A 24,916-nucleotide genomic window follows, 5' to 3' on the forward strand; every position below is an offset into this window, starting at 1 on the left:
TTACAATTGCCCTGCACCAAGAGGTAGGTCTGGACGTCAAGACAAAGACAACGGCTATCGCCAATAACCGCATACAGGCTACAGCTATGCCGACTGTATAATCAGTCAAACTAGATGGGAAAATATCCGCTTCCTTCTATCGATGCCAGGGTATAACTACAGACCAATGGTTGCTCCTCCTTATTCAAATTAGCCATACTCTAGAATATATTGAATCCCTCCACCCATTCCACCACAACCTTTGGTTCCCCAGCATCTACATCTTCTACGACTAGAGGTCATCACAATGCTCAAGAATAAAGCAATAGAACTAGTTCTCTCAGCACGACGAGGAAGGGGGATTCTGTTCCCGATTCTTTTTGGTCCGCAGAAATTCAAATGATGGCGGCCAATTTAGGCCTTGAGAGATCTAAACACCTATCTAAAAAATAGTCCTTCCGCATGGTGACCTTACAGGACATCTATTGCTCTTAAATCAAGGGGATTACATGACCACCCAGGATGAGTATTTCTACATCCCCATTCACCCATCCCACAGAAAGTTTCTTTGATTTATAATAGCCAGGAGCCATTACCAATTCAGGGTCCTTCCTTTTAGCCTTAAATTTGCTCCTCGGATATTTACAAAGTGCTTGGCACCAGTAGCAGCTTTCCTAAGAAAACAGACACTAGATGTTCCTGTATTTGGACGATTGGTTAGTCAACTCACTGTCCATTCAAAAAGCACAGGAATCAATGGTAGATTATACAGCGCATCTCAATGACCTTGGCCTTACCTTGAATCCAACGGACTTGTATCCTTCAAGGGCTATCACATTCTTACGAGCGACGCTCAACACAATGCTGAACAAGGCATATCCTTCACTGGAAAGACAAGTAAAGCTAGCGTCCTTTGCAGACCTAATACGAAACAAAGGGTCTCTTTCAGTACACCCTTACAAATCCCAATTAGGAATGATGTCATCCTGCATTCCTGTGGTTCCGTTCTACTGTCTAAGAATGCGTGGCCTTCAAGAGGTACTAGGCAGACAGTGACTACAGGCCACAGGATCTTTCGACAATCCACTCACCTTCACTCCAGCTATGATCAATGCCCTATCTTGGTGGACTTGTTGAAAGAATCTGTCAGTTGGTCTGTTCTTCCTCAGTAAACCTTCTCCTCTGGTCATAACTCCTGACGCCTCCCTGGAAGGATCGGGAGTGTACCTTCAGTGCCTGCAAGCCAGTGGCAGATGGCAGAAGCCTCATCTCCTATTTCACATCAATCTATTAGAGCTCAAGGCAGTCCATCTTGAATTACAGGCTTTCCTTCCCTGAATAAGGAACTCAGCGGTTATCATCTGAATGGACAATATGGCCACGATGCAACACATACACAAACAGGGTGGCACAAGATCACGTCCCTCTGTCAAGAGGCGCAGTGCATCTGGGAGTGAGCTATTCGCAACCGAGTGTACCTGCAGCGGAACACGTCCCCAGGAACCAAAACACAATAGGAACCACACTAAGCAGACTAAGGTCATCTTGCTAGTTCTTCTCAAGTTGTCATCTCCATCAGGGATCATGGAGGAATACATTTTCAATGGCATGGTCTGGCATCTTTGCCTATTCCTTTCCTCCCATTCCTTTCCTCCCATTCCTTTCCTCCCAAGAGTCCTCATGAAGATGAGGGTGCAACGATGCAGGGTGATCCTCCTAGCTCTGTCCTGGCCACGCCAGCATTGGTACACAGAAGTCCTGCTTCTCTCGGTGAAACTTCACATCCATTTGAAACCGATACTATCTCTCTTAACAATGTCTCTGAGCCCAATGTTGCATCCGGATCCCAAACCCTTCATTTATCGGGCTGGCTTCAGAGCACAATAGGTTCACCCATTTGAACTTATCTGCAGGGAAATGCTAGAGGCCAAGCGGAGAGTACTAACAAAACCTATTGCCTTAAGTGGAAGTGTTTTTGCATTTGGTGTCAGCAGGCTAACGTGCATCCTCTCTCTTCTTCGCCTCAAGAGATTCTCCCTTATCTCTAGCCCTTGGCAAGATCAGGATTAGCTCACACATCAATTAAGGTCCACTTGGCAGCCAACTCCTGCTTTATGCGATTATCTACACTGCCTTTGTTATGGTCCATTAGAATTGTTAGGCAATTTCTCATAGGGCTGTTTCGGGTCTTTCCACCAGTGAGACCTCCTCCGCCACTCTGGCAGCTGAATATTGTTACATCACAACTTAGGAAGCACCCGTTCGAACCAATTCACAGAGCTGATCTGAAGTTAATTTCCTGGAAGGTTGCCCTCCTTAAACCTTTAATGTCGACGAATTAGCGAAATTCATGCCCTCACTATTCAAGAGCCTTTCCTACAATTCCGTGATGATGCAGTGGTTCTTTGTACAAATCCTAGGTTCATTCCAAAAGTCCCATCAGACTTTCATATAAATGAGCCTCTCATCCTCAGAACATTGTTTCCAGCTTCTACAACACCAGCTGAGAGAGCCCTTCATTCTTTAGATATCAAAAGGTGTTTTAAATTCTATTTGCAAGGGAATAAAGGCTTTCGCAACTCTAATCAGCTTTTTGTGGCTTACAGCGCTCCACGGCGAGGCTATCCTCTTATATTAAGCAAAGTATTGCTCGATGGATGTCCAACGCTATCCACTTCTGTCATCAAGCATCAGGTAAACTGCTACAGACATCAGTGCAGGCCCACTCTACCAGAACTATTTCTGCCTCAATTGAGCTATTTGCTGGTGTCACTGCAGGACACCTGCCAAGCAGCAACCTGGAAGGATACACACACCATTTACCAGGCATTATTGCTTGGAATCTGCTGTTTACAGCGATACAGCAGTGGATCAAGTTGTGCTGCAACATCTTTTCCAGTAACGGTGAGCTTTCTTCCCACCATCCTTTTCTACTTATGCACATTTTGTTCTTTGCACTATATTATTGTATATATATTGAATGACAAAGGACGACTTTCTGCCGAAACGCGTCTCTCTTGTGTGCAGAGTCATTGAAGGCCCCTGTCAATAAAGATGTGCTGCATATTTTACCTGCTTCGAGTGCGTGCCCTCTTCTTGCTTGCATGAAATTGGATCTGTGGGATATATATATATATATATATATATATATATATATATATATACATATATATTATTATATATAGACTTATTAAGCGCACAGCTACCCGTAGGTTTCCCGGCGCTGGAGGCACAAAAAATGACACGGGCCAGCAACAATGCCAAAGCAGGTTACAAGGAAAACAACCAGGTTTTAACTCCTTTGCGGAATTTAAGATAGCAAGTTTCAGTCCGCAAAGGGATGGGAAGCGAGTTCCAAAGCGTGGGCGCCAAATAGGCAAAGGAACGCCCACCAACTCTAGTACGCTTGAAACGGGGAACTGAGAATCTACACTGGGAGGAGGATCTGAGAGTACGGGAAGGACAGTACTGATGGACTAAAGTGGATAAATAATGAGGGGATTTGCCAGCTTTAATACGATGCATAAAGCATAAAGCTTTGAATTTGGACCTCGATTCTATGCGTAGCCAATGCAGGCCGCGAAGAGAAGAGGAAACAGACATGGTTCTAGGCAAATTACAAAGTAAGCGGGCGGCCATGTTCTGAACCACTTGAAGTTTGCGGGAAACCACCTTGTCGGCACCCAGAAGTAGAACATTTCCGTAGTCCAGCCGTGAGGTCACTAAGGCGTGGACCACTGATTTCTGGGTGTCGGGAGGAAGCATCCATGTGATCTTCTTCAGCCACCTAATGATGGTAGTACAGGTAGCTGCGACTTTCACCACATGTTGCCTCAAAGATAGTTGGTTATCAAGGAGGATCCCGAGATTACGTACAGTAGTTGCTGGGGTCGGCAAAGGACCCATTTGCTGAGGCCAATGTTTTGGGCCCCAGAGAGACGAGTCTGGTCCGAACAGAAGCAGCTCCGTTTTATCGCCATTAAGCTTCAATTTGTGAGTTAGCATCCAATTGGCGATAGCAGTAAGGCCAGAGCGCAGAGAGGAGGAGGAAGAATGCTGATTAGAGGAAAGAGAGAAGATGATTTGAGTATCATCTGCATATGAAAAATTAGACAGTCCAAATTGTTCAGCAAGGAAAGAAAGAGGTCTGACAAAGATTAAAGAACAGCGGACTGAGAATAGAACCCTGGGGGACACCAAAAGGAGCGTTATGAACAGTGGACACCGAAGAAGAGGAGAAGACCTGAAAAGTGCGGTCAGAAAGAAAATTAGAAATCCAAGCGAGTGCAGAACCACATATCCCGATGGACCTTAAGGCAGACAGAAGTATGGTATGGGAGACGGTGTCGAAAGCCGCACTCAAATCCAGTAGGATGAGTGCCACCGTCTCCCCACCATCAACCCGACGTCTGACTGTCTCCGTGACACCCAGAAGGGTGGACTCAGTAGAAAAGCCCGCCCGAAAGCCTGATTGGGAAGGGTGCAAGATATTTGCTGATTCTATGTGAGTGGTTAAGTGACGATTAACATGTTTCTCCAATACTTTGGAGAGGCAGGGAAGTAAGGAAATAGGTCGAAAATTTGTAGGGTTGCTAGGGTCAGCATTAGCTTTTTTCAAGAGTGGAACAACCATAGCATGCTTCCAGACACTGGGAACAGTTGCCTTACTAAGAGAAGCATTCAGAAGGGTCAAAATAAAATTAAGTGGAATAGAAGCTAAAGTGCAGAGAAACTGCGGGGGCATGGGATCCAAGGGAGAACCCGATTTGATCTCTGCCAGCAATTTCTGAAAGGTGGGGATGGAAATGAGTTCCCACTTATCTAAGAGGGGTGATGAGGTTTGGACAGGATTCTTCTGAGGAAGTGTAAAATCATGGTTCTGTGAGGGCGGGCTAAATAAAGCCGAAGAAGCAGCTCCAAAGCCTGCATAAATGTTATCGATTTTCTGCGTGAAAAAATCGGCCAAGGAATTACATTGAGTACTATCCAGACAGCGGGCTTTGGGAGCACATGACATACCCGATAATTCCTGCACAGCTTTAAAAAGAGCTTTAGGGCGATTCTTAGCTTTTAGTATCGTGTCATTGACGTGATTGGCCCTGGCAATATTACATAGAGCGTGGTATTCATGTAAGGCACGTTTGTAATTTTCTTTTTCGACAGGAGAGTAGTTTGACCTCCAAATACGCTCCAGTTTTTTGCAACGGGACTTCTCTGTTTTTAATTGTTCATTAAACCAAGGGGCAGGTGAATGAAGAAAAGTATGCTTGCATTTATGAGCTGGGAGGCAGAGATCTATTGCGGAGGTAAGCCAGGTGTTAATTGTCACAGCATCGTCCGTAGGAATGTTGGAAAGGGGAGGCAAGGTCTTTTCAAGACAATTATTAAGGCGCTCCGCATTAAGTCTTTGCCAGTTTCTATGGGTTCTAAGAGAGTAAGGATTATCGACAGAGCCGGTTACATCCACCATCTTAATAAGGAACTCTACGATAAAGTGGTCAGACCAAATAATTGGTTTGGGGGGCAGACAGGTTACAGTATCCAAATTAGTAAAAATTGGATCTAATAAGTTACCACCTTTATGAGTCGGGCCAGAGTTCCGGAGACTTAAATTAAGGGCGGCAAAATCCTGTATAAGATGGACGCTAGTAGAACATAAGGTGTCGTTAAGGTGAATGTTCAGATCACCTACTAGCAAGAATTTATTAGATTCCAACAGTAAAGGAGCAATGAGCTCAGGAAGCGCAGCTGCCCATGCACCGGACGCACCAGGTGGGCGGTACATAAGGGCACCGGACAAAGTAAAATTAGGGGATAGTGACAATTTAAAGCTACCTGCTTCACAATTGGGAATATTGAGGTCTTCCCACTTACAGGAGTAACACCTCTTGTGAATAATGGCAATGCCACCTCCATCCCTGAGAGTTCTGTTACGTCCCACATATGTGTATCCATCGGGGAGGGCAGTGGCAATGTCAGGTCCAGAATAGTCATTGAGCCAGGTCTCTGTCAAAAACAAGGCCGCGGGACTGGATGACGTAAGGAGGTCAAATATATCCCTTTTGTGCTTAGGCAAGGATCTGCAGTTTAAGCTGATAAAACTAAGGTCAGGAAGAGGGTCAGAGGGGGGAACAATCACCGGGAAAGGAAAATCATTCCAAAAAGAAGAGGAGGGGATACACAGCTCCGAAGGAAAGGACGTAAGGGCCAAGGCACATGAAGGGCAGGACACCGGGGCGTCATAACAGCACAAGCGGGAGCAATGACTATCAGGTGGCGGTAGTAGGCTATATAAGAGAGGAGGAATATGTGTATCTGGGAAGCGTGGAGCCAGAAGCAGAGGGGGTGGCCCTAGGTCCCGTCAGGGCGCGGACGGGCGCAGACGGGCTTGCCTTTGGCGCGCCACCGGCGCGCCCGCTGCGCGCGTCCGCTGCGCGTTCGCACCATGCCCCTCTTTAATAGCGTCAGGTAAGCGAAGACTAGACTGCTGCCTGTGCTACCACAAAAATGGCGGCCAGGCAGAAGGTAATGGGGAGCGAGGGACGGGATTGAGCAGGAGGTAAGACACGAGCACACAAAAAGGATTTAGGAGCAGCATACAAATTCAAAAGCTAACTTGTAGGGCCACAGAACAGTAAAAGCAAATAAACAGCGAATATTTAAAACACAAGTAAAAATACACGTAATACAGGTAACCACACTAGCAGACTTTATCGACTCAGCAATGCCAAAAATAGTGGCAGACGATAACTCCCGGCTCAAGCCTCAAGAGTATACGCCGCTGCGCGTTCGCACCATGCCTCTCTTTAATAGCGTCAGGTAAGCGAAGACTAGACTGCTGCCTGTGCTACCACAAAAATGGCAGCCAGGCAGAAGGTAACGGGGAGCGAGGGACGGGATTGAGCAGGAGGTAAGACACGAGCACACAAAAAGGATTTAGGAGCAGCATACAAATTCAAAAGCTAACTTGTAGGGCCACAGAACAGTAAAAGCAAATAAACAGCGAATATTTAAAACACAAGTAAAAATACACGTAATACAGGTAACCACACTAGCAGACTTTATCGACTCAGCAATGCCAAAAATAGTGCCAGACGATAACTCCCGGCTCAAGCCTCAAGAGTATATATCTCTTTGTGGAGAAATACTTCGCGAGTAAACGTGTGTGTGTGTGTATATATGTGTATATATATATATATATATATATATATATATATATATCTTGTACATGCTTAACATTTCAAATAAAAAAGTGTGTTTAATAACTGCTGTTTAATCTGATTAAAGCATGTGAATCTATGAAAGTTCCATTGGCAGGGTTATCCTTGGACCTTTTAAACAGAGGAGAATGCCTCTTTGAACAGACTTGTTTTTATTGTTTTCTTGAACACAGACAGAGTAGGATGGTGCCTGAAGTCAGGGCACAGTGAATGCCTAGTTACACCTCACTCCATGCTTCTTACGGTTGCATTTAGCTTTTTTAAAATCTGATTTGCTTTGCTTTCTTTTAAGGCTGCAGTTGTGCAAGTAATGTGGGAAGAAACTCTGTAAATATTTTTGGCCAAGACCCCTCTGTGCCTTGTGGGAGGTAAAAAGATGCAGTGGCGGCTGCCAAAGAGGTGTACCGGTACGGCGGGGAGAGAGAAAAAAAAAAGTAACTTATCTGTGTCCAGGCTACAACTCTCCTCTATCCTCGTCTGTTCCTCCCGGATCGGAAGCAGGAAGCACATAGGCTTCCCTATGACAGCAACGTTGTGATGGGTCTGAGTGCCATAGTTCGGCAATCAGAGAGTAAGTGGGAGCCTTTTCATGTTCCCCACCAAGCTGTGCATTACAGCCCGGTGGAGAACATACTAAGTGCACATGACTGTTTGGCTGCCCCAGGACGACCGGCGGAATCGACATGCACGCTTAAATGCCCCAACCAGTCCTCCTCCTACTGGCTGTAACGACAGCCCAGCCCACCCCACAAAACTGCCTCAGAAAAATAAAATGATAATAACATTGTGTTATCTTATTTTTCCTTTTTTCCACTGCGCAAAGAGCAGTGGGGCGGCGCTCCTCGCAGAGGAGCTGCCGCTGAACAGATGTTTTGGTACTGAGAGCTAGTGAATGTCTTTCAGGACTGTAAAGATGTGATCTGAATTCTTTAAGTTGAGGCAGAGTCTGATTGCTTCATTTTGAAAGCACTGCAATTTTGCAGTTGCTTTCTTCAAGGCTCTGGCATAGGTAGTACTGCTGTAATCAAGTCTTGATAACACCAATTCCTCGCATGTTCAGTACCTGTGAGGGAGTTCTTCTTAGAAGGAGGAGAAGAAAGCTGGTATTTTTCTCTACTATTGCGATTTACTAATCTAAAGAGAGTTTCTTGTCAAAGCAAAATCCTAGGTTCTTGAATGTCCGAGCAGGAGTTAGTTTCTTCGGCTCCATTAATATTACCTCGTTATCCTACTCTAGTTAGTTTGATCTTACAGCTGTTTTGGCACTGGCAGCTGTCCTTGATACACTGGTGCAGATGTACTAATTATGCAGTGATGCTTCTAGTTTGTCCTTTGGAGGTACCAGCCAGATGTGTAGTTGGATGTCATGTGCTTACATTTAGAGCTGAAGGTTTGCTTTTGAAAACATCTTGGCCTGAGGTCGCAGGTAAATATTGAAAAGTAAAGGTGGCAAAGGATGTCTCTGAGACCTCACAACAGAAGCTATCTTTTGAACTATCAAAGTAGACAAACCAATTTAATTTGCTGACTTCTGTTTGACTGAAATTATGACAGCCATTAAAAGGTCATGCTGATGGTCCTGGACCCTTTTTCCATACACTTCTATAGCAATTTGCAATCCTTGTTATATTAGGTTTCTGATAGATGCAGATAGATTAGGATTTTTGATTGTCCCTTGTCAAAGAAAGTGATCTTCACTAATGTCAACGTTTTCTATTTCATTACCTCTCCTCAGTCTGAAATCTAATTTTCTGTTGTGAAGAATGGCATTTATCCTTGATTTCTTGCAATTGACTTATTGCCTTCCCTTCCATGATTGTTCTGTTGAAGGGTAGGTGATAAATTGTCCTGCAGTTTACTGGTCCTATCGGCTTAGCAATCGTTTTTCTAATGTCAAGTATTGCAGAGTCAGTACCTCCCCTCAGTCTGAAGTCAGATTGCCTGTCATGAATAATGTTATTTGCATTTACAAATCTTTTCAGTGGCTTATCACCTCCCCTTCCATGATTTTCTGATGAAAGGCAGGTTCAAAATGGGCATGTAGTGTGCTGTGTCCTCTGGTTCTGCAGATGGCGTTTTACATAGGGGCATTATGATTGGTTTTTATAATGGAATTTTCAGGATGACTCCGATCACATTTCTAAAAGGTGTTATCACCAGCACCTTTTTCATTTCAGGCTTCATAGAGCCTATTTTCAATTGGTAGCCCTGCCTTTTGACCTTATCCCAGCACCAATGAATTTCATACCTATGATTTGAGTGATGGCATAAGATTTGCACCTTGAGAACATGCTTGTTTTCCCTATTTTGAAGATTGGCACATTACATTCTATTCACCTTCAAAGACCATTGCTCATCTTCAGGAGTTATGCCCTCTCCTTTATAGATAATGCTTTTCCTTCAACTTTGTAACATCTTCTTTGATTCTGAACAGCAAGTGCAGTTTATCAGTGCCACGATGGCTACAGGACAGAGCAAAACAGACCCTCTTACTCAAAGGATTTCCAACATTCCACAGATGATTATGCCATTGCGTTCCTACTTTCTCTCTCATTTTTCATGCATGCATTTATATATCTTCATCTCCTTGGTTTCATTATGTTAAGTGTTTTCTTAAAGCTCAGTGTCGGGCTAAAGATGAGGCCCAGCCAATGGAGTACCTCCTCCAAATGGACTCTGGCATGCGGAGACTCTTAGCATTTTATCAGTCTTTTTAAAAGTGTCCAGACGTCTTTCCATCTGAAGGCTGTTGTTTCCCATGAGTGGGATTTCCGTTTTGTGTTAATGTTTTTTAATAGGGTATTCTTTCATGGCATGAATTTCTGTATGTTGGGGTTACTTACACTGTATCAGTGTTTAATACTGTAACTATGTTTAGTCATAGGTTGAGGAACATACACATGCTTTACACAAACCCCTCCGATCATTGCTTGACTTTATGGCCATTAAGACAGTACTGAGGGGAGCATTTTCCTTTTTAATGAAAGATGCTTAATTAAATTCTCTTATTTTAGTTGTCTTTGCCTAATTTTCAGCCTCCTCATTAAAAAACAGAGAAGTTGTTACACTGGTTGCAAACCAAGAGGTCTTTGAAATTGTGTTGGATTTTCAGTGGTTTGTAAAGAGAGGCCATATTCTGTTCAAGGAAACAATTGCCAGTACGGACCGTCCTGTACATACAGCAGCAAATACTTGTAGTCTTATGTAAGGTGTTTCTCTACGCGTGCCTGTCAGGTGACTTATGGAATTGCATCTCATGGTATGTTTCGTATTCATATTCGAGGAATGAGGCTTACCTCATGCTTATGTTCATTAGTTTTTACTGTGATTGGTTTTCCACTCTCTATTTTTAGTCAGATCCTCCTCCTTTTTGGCATTCTGCTAAGATAATCTTTCTAACTTGGTAAAGCTAATAGAAGGTCTATCCTATACAAAAAAGTTACTTGCCTTCGCCGTTGGTTACTTGATGTTGACTGTTTCTTGGGAAACATTATTGGTAAATGAAGATAAGGTAAGAGAGTGTGTGTTATTTATGTATATATATATATATATATATATATTCCAATCGAATTGCGCTCTGCAAATGAAGATACCCACACAACGATAGTTTTCTCCTTTTATTGCAGGGCAGCAGCAACGGACATGGTATCTCCTTCGAGCAGTGTCCACCAGTTGCCTACGCGTTTCAGAAAGAGTTTTCCTTAATCATGGCTTGGCGTTTTGTGAAGGGTTTGGAAAGCAGCTTTGGTATTCACAGGTGTTTTAAGGTGATTGTTGGTACCGCCCCATTGGGCGTGTCGGCTGCAAGGCATGTTGGTTAATGCAGTTCCAGATAGTATTCATTCCATAGTGGGTGCCACTTTCAATTCCCCTCATGTTGTATTCCCCATCGGGTTGCTCTCTGGGTGAGCCCAGGCCTGCTGCTTACTTTGCGCTGGTCCTGCAAGGCATGTTGTTCCTTCGGTTGTGTCTCGGCTGAAACACATGGACCCGCCTCGCAGCGGTGGGGTAATCTTCGTGACCCGAGCCGGCCACTGAATATTCCAATCGAATTGCGCTCTGCAAATGAAGATACCCACACAACGATAGTTTTCTCCTTTTATTGCAGGGCAGCATCAACGTACATGGTATCTCCTTCGAGCAGTGTCCACCAGTTGCCTACGCGTTTCAGAAAGAGTTTTCCTTAATCATGGCTTGGCGTTTTGTGAAGGGTTTGGAAAGCAGCTTTGGTATTCACAGGTGTTTTAAGGTGATTGTTGGTACCGCCCCATTGGGCGTGTCGGCTGCAAGGCATGTTGGTTAATGCAGTTCCAGATAGTATTCATTCCATAGTGGGGGCCACTTTCAATTCCCCTCATGTTGTATTCCCCATCGGGTTGCTCTCTGGGTGAGCCCAGGCCTGCTGCTTACTTTGCGCTGGTCCTGCAAGGCACGTTGTTCCTTCGGTTGTGTCTCGGCTGAAACACATGGACCCGCCTCGCAGCGGTGGGGTAATCTTCGTGACCCGAGCCGGCCACTGAATATTCCAATCGAATTGCGCTCTGCAAATGAAGATACCCACACAACGATAGTTTTCTCCTTTTATTGCAGGGCAGCAGCAACGGACATGGTATCTCCTTCGAGCAGTGTCCACCAGTTGCCTACGCGTTTCAGAAAGAGTTTTCCTTAATCATGGCTTGGCGTTTTGTGAAGGGTTTGGAAAGCAGCTTTGGTATTCACAGGTGTTTTAAGGTGATTGTTGGTACCGCCCCATTGGGCGTGTCGGCTGCAAGGCATGTTGGTTAATGCAGTTCCAGATAGTATTCATTCCATAGTGGGTGCCACTTTCAATTCCCCTCATGTTGTATTCCCCATCGGGTTGCTCTCTGGGTGAGCCCAGGCCTGCTGCTTACTTTGCGCTGGTCCTGCAAGGCACGTTGTTCCTTCGGTTGTGTCTCGGCTGAAACACATGGACCCGCCTCGCAGCGGTGGGGTAATCTTCGTGACCCGAGCCGGCCACTGAATATTCCAATCGAATTGCGCTCTGCAAATGAAGATACCCACACAACGATAGTTTTCTCCTTTTATTGCAGGGCAGCAGCAACGGACATGGTATCTCCTTCGAGCAGTGTCCACCAGTTGCCTACGCGTTTCAGAAAGAGTTTTCCTTAATCATGGCTTGGCGTTTTGTGAAGGGTTTGGAAAGCAGCTTTGGTATTCACAGGTGTTTTAAGGTGATTGTTGGTACCGCCCCATTGGGCGTGTCGGCTGCAAGGCATGTTGGTTAATGCAGTTCCAGATAGTATTCATTCCATAGTGGGTGCCACTTTCAATTCCCCTCATGTTGTATTCCCCATCGGGTTGCTCTCTGGGTGAGCCCAGGCCTGCTGCTTACTTTGCGCTGGTCCTGCAAGGCACGTTGTTCCTTCGGTTGTGTCTCGGCTGAAACACATGGACCCGCCTCGCAGCGGTGGGGTAATCTTCGTGACCCGAGCCGGCCACTGAATATTCCAATCGAATTGCGCTCTGCAAATGAAGATACCCACACAACGATAGTTTTCTCCTTTTATTGCAGGGCAGCAGCAACGGACATGGTATCTCCTTCGAGCAGTGTCCACCAGTTGCCTACGCGTTTCAGAAAGAGTAAGCAGCAGGCCTGGGCTCACCCAGAGAGCAACCAACATGCCTTGCAGCCGACACGCCCAATGGGGCGGTACCAACAATCACCTTAAAACACCTGTGAATACCAAAGCTGCTTTCCAAACCCTTCACAAAACGCCAAGCCATGATTAAGGAAAACTCTTTCTGAAACGCGTAGGCAACTGGTGGACACTGCTCGAAGGAGATACCATGTCCGTTGCTGCTGCCCTGCAATAAAAGGAGAAAACTATCGTTGTGTGGGTATCTTCATTTGCAGAGCGCAATTCGATTGGAATATTCAGTGGCCGGCTCGGGTCACGAAGATTACCCCACCGCTGCGAGGCGGGTCCATGTGTTTCAGCCGAGACACAACCGAAGGAACAACGTGCCTTGCAGGACCAGCGCAAAGTAAGCAGCAGGCCTGGGCTCACCCAGAGAGCAACCCGATGGGGAATACAACATGAGGGGAATTGAAAGTGGCACCCACTATGGAATGAATACTATCTGGAACTGCATTAACCAACATGCCTTGCAGCCGACACGCCCAATGGGGCGGTACCAACAATCACCTTAAAACACCTGTGAATACCAAAGCTGCTTTCCAAACCCTTCACAAAACGCCAAGCCATGATTAAGGAAAACTCTTTCTGAAACGCGTAGGCAACTGGTGGACACTGCTCGAAGGAGATACCATGTCCGTTGCTGCTGCCCTGCAATAAAAGGAGAAAACTATCGTTGTGTGGGTATCTTCATTTGCAGAGCGCAATTCGATTGAAATATTCAGTGGCCGGCTCGGGTCACGAAGATTACCCCACCGCTGCGAGGCGGGTCCATGTGTTTCAGCCGAGACACAACCGAAGGAACAACGTGCCTTGCAGGACCAGCGCAAAGTAAGCAGCAGGCCTGGGCTCACCCAGAGAGCAACCCGATGGGGAATACAACATGAGGGGAATTGAAAGTGGCACCCACTATGGAATGAATACTATCTGGAACTGCATTAACCAACATGCCTTGCAGCCGACACGCCCAATGGGGCGGTACCAACAATCACCTTAAAACACCTGTGAATACCAAAGCTGCTTTCCAAACCCTTCACAAAACGCCAAGCCATGATTAAGGAAAACTCTTTCTGAAACGCGTAGGCAACTGGTGGACACTGCTCGAAGGAGATACCATGTCCGTTGCTGCTGCCCTGCAATAAAAGGAGAAAACTATCGTTGTGTGGGTATCTTCATTTGCAGAGCGCAATTCGATTGGAATATTCAGTGGCCGGCTCGGGTCACGAAGATTACCCCACCGCTGCGAGGCGGGTCCATGTGTTTCAGCCGAGACACAACCGAAGGAACAACGTGCCTTGCAGGACCAGCGCAAAGTAAGCAGCAGGCCTGGGCTCACCCAGAGAGCAACCCGATGGGGAATACAACATGAGGGGAATTGAAAGTGGCACCCACTATGGAATGAATACTATCTGGAACTGCATTAACCAACATGCCTTGCAGCCGACACGCCCAATGGGGCGGTACCAACAATCACCTTAAAACACCTGTGAATACCAAAGCTGCTTTCCAAACCCTTCACAAAACGCCAAGCCATGATTAAGGAAAACTCTTTCTGAAACGCGTAGGCAACTGGTGGACACTGCTCGAAGGAGATACCATGTCCGTTGCTGCTGCCCTGCAATAAAAGGAGAAAACTATCGTTGTGTGGGTATCTTCATTTGCAGAGCGCAATTCGATTGGAATATATATATATATATATATATATATATATTACCTACTGGCGGTCGCCAGTAGGTAGTTATAGTTAGGACCCTGTTTCCATAGGAAATCCGCAACATTCTATTTGGAATAACTTTGGCGCCGGTCAACGAATCCTCGCGAATTTTTCAAAACTAATGGGGCGCTACGCTCCGCTCCTACCCTGAAAGTCTCGGGGGGATTCGTCAAGCGGGGGCTGAGAAAAAAGGGGGGTCCCAAAACGTGTTTTCCCCATGCATTTTTCCTTAGGACCTCTAGACACAGCTACAGCCCGAACGGCTGAACAGAATTACTTGAAATTTGGCAGAGAGGTAGTCCTCAGGTCAAGGATGTGCCTTTTGTAGGTCTGGTGTAAATCTGTTCAGTAGGTCCTGAGAAAATAGCATTTAAATCAATATATATATATCTGTAAGCGCGCTCCGTGCGCTTACCGTAAGCTTACCGTACGCGTACGGTGCCGTGCGCGAGCTCAATTCTGATTGGTGGTTACATGACTGTAAACATTCGAATCGGTCGAAATCAGGAAGTGTCGGCCGCCATTTTCTGTCTCTCGCACTGAGAAACTAAGGTGGATAACGTGAAAAGGGGGCAACGAAGAGAGTTGCAGACCCCCTAGCGTTCGTCAGGGGGTTCACGAAGGACCAAAAAGTATGAAAAATACATTTAATAATTTTCAAAAAAAATAGCGGGGTGCGCGTACGGTACGCTTACTGTACGGTAAAAAAAAATAAAAAGAAGTCACAATCACATTTATTAAATAAATTAAAGGACCCACAAGGGAGAAAAAAACAAATGTTACTGTGTAAAAAAATGCGAGGCGCGCACGGCATGGACTGCGCACGTGGGCGCTCGGTGCGCGAAGCGCACCGTGCGCGCAGGGTGTGCGCACAGTGAAAAACCAGAAAAAAAAAATAAAAATAAATACATAACTTAGCATTTAAAAAAACGTACAAATTCACTGAAAAAACCATAGGTTTCACACACGTTATAGTTAGGAATTAGCATTTAAAAAACCTTGCAAATTCACTTAAAAAACCATAGGTTTCACACATGTTATAGTTAGCTGTTCATTTCACTCGTAAAAAACCAATGAAATTCCACGTTATAGTTAGATCAGGTAACTATAACTTGCGCGACCGCAATCCACAATGTGTAATTTCAGATGTCATCATTGATGTCATGAGTGATGTCACTGACCATGTCATGAGTGATGTAATATGTGACGTCATCAGCAGTTTATTGTGGGCGCGCAAGTTATAGTTACCTGATCTAACTATAACGTGGAATTTCATTGGTTTTTTACGAGTGAAATGTACAGCTAACTATAACATGTGTGAAACCTATGGTTTTTTAAGTGAATATATATATATATATATTTTTTTTAACCCATCGTTGCTCCGCAACCTTGCAATGCAGCAACAAGCTCCACAGCCGTCTTCTTCATGCAAAAAGATTTATTCAGTGCAAAAAAATAGACAAAAAAACTGTCCATGCGTAGGTGCAACAGAATACAAAAAAATAAAGTTTCATATATATAATTGTGAAGAGAGGTCATTTTAAGGTTCAGAGTAATTTCAGTGTATAGAGGTGGGTAGTGGTAAAGGGAGATATGATTAATTTTTGGGCTTGGGGTGGCCTGTTGTAAAGGAAAGTAAGGGTAATTCTAGGGTTTACAGATGGGTAGTGGTAAAGGAATTAAAGGGTGGGTTTAGGGTTGAGTAGTGGTAAAGGGAAACATGTATAATTTTAGACTTTAGGCAGGGCTTTAAGTGGGACGGGTCCTGCCGATGCTGAGCACTGCCAGTTTTAAAAACAGGGCATTGAAACTGGTCCCTATCCAGTTTTATTTTGAAGCCCTGCTCTTTTTATGCCATGCTCTGGCAATACAGACCGCTGAGGTCAAGCTTAACAAAGATGGCTCCACATTCGTTACATGAGTCACAAACAATACTTCCATCATGAATCTGGAACCTGAAAAGCACTGTAAGAGGAAGGATGTTGTTTTAAAGGTGTCCTGGCCAGCTGTGCTTCCTTTCTCTGCTGAAATTAAGCAGCATAGGTAGAGTCCCTTCGGAGGCTCTTGCAGCTGTCCTGTGTGATTTTGTGTTGGGCCAACCTCTCCTGATACATGCCATGACCAGCGTTGTCTGCTCCAAATTGAGTGAGAGACTTATGCAACCAATCACAAACCCATTGTGACACTGATGCAACCACTCATAGATGTACTGAGGCAGTCATGCATTTCATTACAGAAGTATTCAAAGACTGATGCACTATCTCACAGATCCCCTCAATACTTATACAGTGAATGAGAGACATAGTGATACAGTGATGCATGCAGTCATAGATTACACTGAAAAAGTTATGCACTGTGTTATAGAGATATTAAGGAAGTTGTACATGCTATTATGCAGTCATTTAGATAGTAATGTGTTTAGTGTGCTGGTTATAATCCATTTTGCAGTTATAAAGTTTGAATATGGTGGTGGCTATTGAATGTCTGCATTTGTTTTGTCATTTCGAAATGTATTCGTGGTGAATGCGGCTACCAATGTCCTAATGATGCCTGGCATCACAACGAAAACGGAAAACAGTCTTTGAAGGAAACTCACGACACCAAAATTAGTTTGAAAAGTACACTCATAAGGCTTGACTGTAAAATATACTGTAGAATGTGTCTATATATATGTTTTACACTTTGTACAAACCGCACGCTCTTCACGACTACCAACATCACTGCGACGACGTTGGTAGTCTCGAATATAATTTTTTTTTGCAAAGATGGGTTTCTACAAAATTGACCACAGCAAGAAAAATTAAAACACTATCTTCCTAAATATTTAGGCAAACTTTATTTTAAAAATGTCTGTTTATTTTTCAGTATTTTAAATACATTTGCAGGTCACAGATTCTCCACAGTAAATGCGATAATGTTGTGCCTACTCAAAAAATTCTTAAACATAAAACCAGATATTGATGTACTGTCTGATAAACACATACCAAATCAGAAAATGAGTGGTATATAATATAAATATGATATACAATATCCAGTTATAGAAAGAAAATATGAAAATGTTACAGGCTCACTTAAAAAAAGTATGTTACAATCAAGAAATAGAATTTAAAAAAAACCTTAGACATTCACTAAAAATCCAAAGGTTACAAGGACGTTAAAGTTAGGAATTAGCATTTTAAAAAACTTAAAAATTCACTGAAAATAACAAAGTTTAAAGGGGCGTTATGGTTAGGAAATAGCATTACAATAAAACCTTAGAAATTCACTGAAATAAACAAAGGTTATAGGGATGTTATAGTTAGGCTGACATTTCGCTTGTACCTTACCAGAGAAATTCAGCGGTTATAGTTAGCTTAGGTCCCAGCAATGCATTTCTCATCACCTCACATATTACATCACTCATGACATGGTCAGTGACATCACTGATGATATCTCAAATGTCATCACTGATGACATCATCCACAGAATCTCTGACGCACCCACTCACACCCCAATATAACCTATCATACACCCACTCCAACTTCCACACTACCATTCACAAAACCATTGACACACCCATAGCAGTACTTACACATCCACTTACTGATTCATAGGTCTACACACATCCACTCAGTTACCCATACAGCCACTCATACACCAACCTTCTCACAAATATAGCCACTGATGTATCCACTCATACAGCCATGCAGCCACACACACAGTCACTCATAGAGCTACTCGCACACCTACTCGCGCATCTAGAGTCAGACAGCCATTTACTCACCTATACAGTTGTACACACACCCACTCACTTACTCCTACAGATACTAACACATACTCCCTCACCAATACAGCCCCTCACACATGCACTCACAAATCCATACGGCCACTATACTCGAACACTCACCTATACTGCCTTTCACATATCCAATTACTCACCCATATACCACTGATACCTCTGTTCACTCACTGACACAGCCATACACACACTCAGTCATGTATACAGCCTTTCTCTTACACCCTCTCAACCACCCACACAGACACTCTTACACCCTCATATACCCACTCACCAACCCATACAGCCACTTAGACACCATCTGACAGACCGATACAGACATTCAGTCAACCTGGTCAGTAATCCATACTTTCACTGAGACACCTAATCACTAACTTATACAGTGAGTCAAGCACCTATTGAATCATCAATACAGGCACCCATACACCCACTGATTCATCAATACACCTTGGTATATATATTTAACACTCATAAACTTTTTAAAAACCCGTCACTGGATGATGTAATCAGTGATGTCATTTGAGATGTCATCAGTGATGTCTCTGACCAGGTCATCAGTGATGTAATATGCGAGGTGATAAGTAGTGCATTGTTGGGGACGCGAGTTATAGTTAGCTCTGCTTACTGCAGCTGCTGAATTTCTATGGTTTTGTATGAGTGAAATGTTGGCCTAACAATAACATCCCTGAAACCTTTGTTTTTTTTCAGTGAATATATATATATATATATATATAAAGACCAAACTTCCCTGGAAAAGAAGTTGAGCACACGCGGGTCAATCGTCAAATTGCTCCTTTATTCTGACATAGTGCATGACGCGTTTCATCCGTAATGGACTTCCTCAGATGCAGCCAGAACAAAATAGTTAAAACCAGTCCACACTTTTTAAATGGTATGCCCCTCTTTGATTGGGTGGAACACACCTTGCAGGCAAATTGGAAAGCCCGGACTCGAATTCCAAGTCCGCGCGGAGCAGGCATCAGGCGTAGGTACTGGCCCCAGTGGGCGGTGTCTGCTCCTTACAGCATACCAGCAGAGATCTTGTGCGGATGGCGGGCAATTCGGCGAGACCCTCACTCCGCCGCTGACATCCCGATTTCCGTCATCTGGCGCCACTTAAGTAAGTCGCTGCCCCCTGCAGAGTTGCAGTCCAATCCTCAGATTAGCATGGCATTCTCGAGTGCATGGCGGTCCGGCGTTTTCTAAAAAGTTTTTAGATTCGACCAAAGGTTGCCACACACAACCGCCGGACTCTTTAGGAATGGGTACTCCTAGGTGCTTGTAGCCGCACCTTTCACACAAAGACCAAACTTCCCTGGAAAAGAAGTTGAGCACACGCGGGTCAATCGTCAAATTGCTCCTTTATTCTGACATAGTGCATGACGCGTTTCATCCGTAATGGACTTCCTCAGATGCAGCCAGAACAAAATAGTTAAAACCAGTCCACACTTTTTAAATGGTATGCCCCTCTTTGATTGGGTGGAACACACCTTGCAGGCACATTGGAAAGCCCGGACTCGAATTCCAAGTCCGCGCGGAGCAGGCATCAGGCGTAGGTACTGGCCCCAGTGGGCGGTGTCTGCTCCTTACAGCATACCAGCAGAGATCTTGTGCGGATGGCGGGCAATTCGGCGAGACCCTCACTCCGCCGCTGACATCCCGATTTCCGTCATCTGGCGCCACTTAAGTAAGTCGCTGCCCCCTGCAGAGTTGCAGTCCAATCCTCAGATTAGCATGGCATTCTCGGGTGCATGGCGGTCCGGTGTTTTCTAAAAAGTTTTTAGATTCGACCAAAGGTTGCCACACACAACTGCCGGACTCTTTAGGAATGGGTACTCCTAGGTGCTTGTAGCCGCACCTTTCACACAAAGACCAAACTTCCCTGGAAAAGAAGTTAAGCACACGCGGGTCAATCGTCAAATTGCTCCTTTATTCTGACATAGTGCATGACGCGTTTCATCCGTAATGGACTTCCTCAGATGCAGCCAGAACAAAATAGTTAAAACCAGTCCACACTTTTTAAATGGTATGCCCCTCGCAGAGGATTGCGGTCGCGTGAGTTATAGTTGCCTGCACTAACTATAATGGGGGAATTTCATTGGTTTTTCACGAGTGAAATGTCCAGCTAACTATAACATGTGTGAAACCTATGGTTTTTTAAGTCAATTTGCAAGGTTTTTAAAATGCTAATTCCTAACTATAACGTGTGTGAAACCTATGGTTTTTTCAGTGAATATATATATATATATATATATATTCACTGACAAACTATAACTCTCCACGCCGCAATATATATATGTATTCGCTGAAAAACCAAACATTACAGGGACGCCTAGTTACCATTTATAGACCCGCTCAGACTCATGCACCCACTCACAGATCCACTCGGAGACTCACACACTCACTCTCAGACCCACTCCGATACTTACGTACTGTAACGACTGGTCAGGGACAGACGACACACTTCTTTTTGGCAAACGGGGTTTTATTGAAATATAGTTTTTCTTCTTTCTACTGGTCAGTCTTTCGCGGGCAAATATGGCCGGGTCCGTGGTGCGGGGTGACGGGGAGTCTTCCTCCAGGGGTGATTGGGATTCCTGGTGGTCGGGCGATCTGTTTGTGACGTCCGTGTTCTCCGGGAACATGGGAGGCCCCCAAAAGTAAGGAAAAAGACTCTGGTCAGTGGTGCGATTTCAGCACAATAACGCCTGACCCTAGGACCGGGAGTGAGGAGACCCCTAGTAGTGCACAGTGTTCGTCCCCCCTCCCCTTTGCACGTGTCCCAGCAGTGCACCCAGTGACTTCCCCGGATAACGTGAGGAAAAACACAAATAGGGGTAGGGAGAACAAAATACTCATAACCAAAACACGCTTCTCTGCGACCAGTTGAAGGGAGCAGTACTTATCTAGGGAGGCTTCGGTTCCCGTAACCCCACCCAGCCCGCTACGTGGTCTCGTACCTGTCCTAGCCACGCTCCTCCCCTGGGAACGTGGCGGGGCGCTGCGTAGTGTCCCGATTTTTCTCCTGGTCTGGTCTCGTCGTCTTTCTTGCTCAGTCTTGACTCCTCGCCTTCACTCCTCCTCGTCTTTCCTTCCTCCACTCCGCTTGTCTCCTCTCCGCTGCTCCGTTCTCCTACTGCAGTCCTCCGGGAATCGCCGTCCGTCCGCTTCCTGGATTCTCTTCCATTTGACGCCGCGGACGTCGGAACGTCATCAGGGGGTGTGTCCGTTGTTGTGTCCTCCGCCCAATTAAAGGGAACCTGGCCGTCGCTTTGACTCCAAGTCAAGGTATCGGGAGTCTGATACCAGTCTTCCTGCGACAAGGGGATAAGAGGGGGTGAAAATGGTACATATGTCCACCATTCATCCTTTGTGGGTCGTCCGCCTCCGTTACACGTACCCATTCACAGACCCAACCAGAGACTCACAAACCCACTAACCTACCTATTCACCCACTCCCAAAGGGTACAGGTTACAGCTAGGAAATAAAATTTAAAAAAAAAACGAAATCCACCGAACAAATCAAAGGCTACAAAGACGTTATAGGTAGGAAATGGATTAAAAAAATAGAACGTACGTCCAGTAATGATTCTGCTGGAGGTCCAAAGAAGTCAAAAGATTTAGAACCGCCGTCTTGGCGCCCTAAAACATTTCATTCTTGTAGTGGTTTTAAACAGTCTGAATTTAAACAATCAGCAATTTACACCAAATCACAAAGCAGTATGTTGTAGTATTAGTATCCAATCTCAGCATGGTATTCTCTACCAATCTATCACAGCACGGCACCTGATGACACAACAACCAATACCAAAATGGTACCTACACCAACCCACCAATACCAGTGCGGAACCCCATAGGTGGATGCAGCACATCTCAGTGGCTCCCCCTCCTTTACAAATTTTTTGTGCATACTAACGTTTTTTTTTAAAACACTAAAGCAAGCACAAATTATTCTTGTCTGCTCCACTAACGAATTTAAACCACTCATTCACGGGATAACTGGGAATAACACTTTCCAATGTTAGCACACGCACAACCGATATCACCTTGACTAATGCATTAGTAAAGCAAAGGACGCATCAGGATCTACCAACACCAACCACTGTTAGTACACTCACACCTGCCAATTACAAGTCCCTATCTTAATTTTGCGGTTGATGGTACTTCATGAACCAATATTACAAACCTTATGTATCCGGGAATCTTGGACTGCGATGAGTCTGATGACAACTTCAGCTGCTCAACACTAAGTGACTATACATGTACACAACTAAGGCAAAGACATCGCTACAATTCAGAACACACAGTATTGACACAACACCACAAGCTTGACGTGTACAGCCCTATTTATACTCACTCCTCAGCCACCACGACTGCCTTCAGAACTGCCAAAACACTGCCTATCTTTCAAATTTTGGCCATGGAATTTGGGGGCAAGGACTGACTTGGGCTAGTTCTAGGTATTTTCTGGAATATTTTCGCTTCCTACTCTTCAGTGACAAACCATCCTCTGTTTGAGACCAGTTGATGGTGCGGACAGCCTTGTATCTCAGTGGCTTACTTTAGTCCTGAAATAGGACTTTCCATTGGTCGTATGGACCTTTGATTGTCTACTTGAAGAGTAAGAAGGGAGCTCATTTTTAGCAATACATTTCAAGCACAGTGAAATCAATGTGGCTCCACAGAAATTACAGAGAATATGATATCAAAACCTTGAGGGTTTTATTTACAAAGTTAGTCAAGAGTATGAGTGAAACCAGCTAGCAAAATTGTAGCAAATATATTGTAAGTGCATACTTATTTAAATGATCTAAATTTGAATATTATGAGGATGAAGGCGCAACATATAATCACTTATAGCAGACAAAATATCAACCAAGCAGGTTCCATAAAGGAATTTCCCTTTCCTATATAAAGCATCAAAATTGACTTGGGAATCTATACAAGAAAGGTGTCAGCATGCACAGAACCTAGTTTAAGGTGTGAGAGAGAAGTGCAAGTGCTCAAGCATGAAGTTCAATCCTCTGGGCAGGGAACATTAGCAGAGTTGAGAAGAGGTTTTCTCTTTGCAAAGTCCGAACAGGATCTGCTAACTGGTCTATGAAAATACGTAATTAATACGTGACAGAAGGTTCTGACAAGCTTGTAGTATCAATTCCCACCAAATGGACCAATGAGGAATCATTGTTCTCTGGGAGCTGATAGTCTCCAGTTTCCCATCTCTCGACATTGAGGTGCACATCTACACAGCCTTGAAGTCTGTAAAGTCAAGTTTGTCTGGTAGAGCAGGATCTCTCCCATACCCAAGCTTCTTCATGTCTATGGCCAAAACCCACTTATGTTCGAGCTATCTAACAGTCGCCTATTCCAACTTAATGAACGCAATAAGACACCTGCAGAGGGGGAAGAACAGGAAACTTGCCACACATTGATAATGTGAAATACTTGCCACTTTGGCCTGGTTACAAGCTAGACCAACCTTTGGCCCTGTGCCCTTGCGAAGATCGTTTGAGAAAATACTTTGAATGACCTCGATTGTTTGAAGACTTGTAGCAGCACAACGAGGTGGTACTTTACAGTGCTCGGAGGTGCGCATCAGTGTATGAAATAGAGCTGCACTCTCCCTTTATCGCGTTTGGATTTACGTTGTCAGGATTGTTGAAGGCATATGGATTCCTGGTCGTTTCCCTCACCCCTGTCCTGAGGAGGCCTAGATGTTTCATTTGGCTGAAACGCGTCCGCGTCGACAGATTTTGTTAAGAGGAGTCTGATAAGAAAGTGTTTGATTTATTCCATGAAAAAAAAATTTGCACAATTTTGTGATTAGGGTTCTGTATACCTTTAGAGCCACCTGTCCAAATAAGACTACCTCCAAGTGTATTATCTATAGGTTTTAGGTGAACACTTTCTCTTTTTTCGACGATTTGGGTGGAAGGAACTTGACATTTTTGTTATCATTATTACATTTTTTGCGATTTTGTATATAAGTGTTATATGTGTATGTATATATATGTGTATGGTATATTGAGAGAAACTCCAAATTTATGATGAAGTTTATCTGGATTACGTTAATTAAATTTTGTAATCATTTGGTCTTTGGTATGTGATTGTTTTTCCCTTTTTTGAAATGTATGTGAATGAATAATAGGACTATGTTCTATCAATGGAGGAATATTTAGCCTCCTATTGAGAAATAATTCTTTTTTGTATATTTTTTCCTCCTGGCCATCTCTTTGATTGATTTTTTCATTGTATTGTGAGGATGAAGGCGCAACATATAATCACTTATAGCAGACAAAATATCAACCAAGCAGGTTCCATAAAGGAATTTCCCTTTCCTATATAAAGCATCAAAATTGACTTGGGAATCTATACAAGAAAGGTGTCAGCATGCATAGAACCTAGTTTAAGGTGTGAGAGAGAAGTGCAAGTGCTCAAGCATGAAGTTCAATCCTCTGGGCAGGTAAAATTAGCAGAGTTGAGAAGAGGTTTTCTCTTTGCGAAGTCCGAACAGGATCTGCTAACTGGTCTATGAAAATACGTAATTAAT

The 24,916-nt window shown here is 44.3% G+C and overlaps 1 protein-coding gene across 10 annotated transcripts in view; it reads left to right on the forward strand.

Moving 5' to 3' along the window:
- The window catches only part of WDFY3 (WD repeat and FYVE domain containing 3), a 1,391,721-nt gene that overhangs the window by 855,076 nt on the left and 511,729 nt on the right, over window positions 1–24,916 (forward strand). The window lies entirely within an intron of this gene.

The sequence above is a fragment of the Triturus cristatus genome, chromosome 2_1 (genome assembly GCF_964204655.1).
Source record: "Triturus cristatus chromosome 2_1, aTriCri1.1, whole genome shotgun sequence".
NCBI classification, from domain to species: domain Eukaryota; kingdom Metazoa; phylum Chordata; class Amphibia; order Caudata; family Salamandridae; genus Triturus; species Triturus cristatus.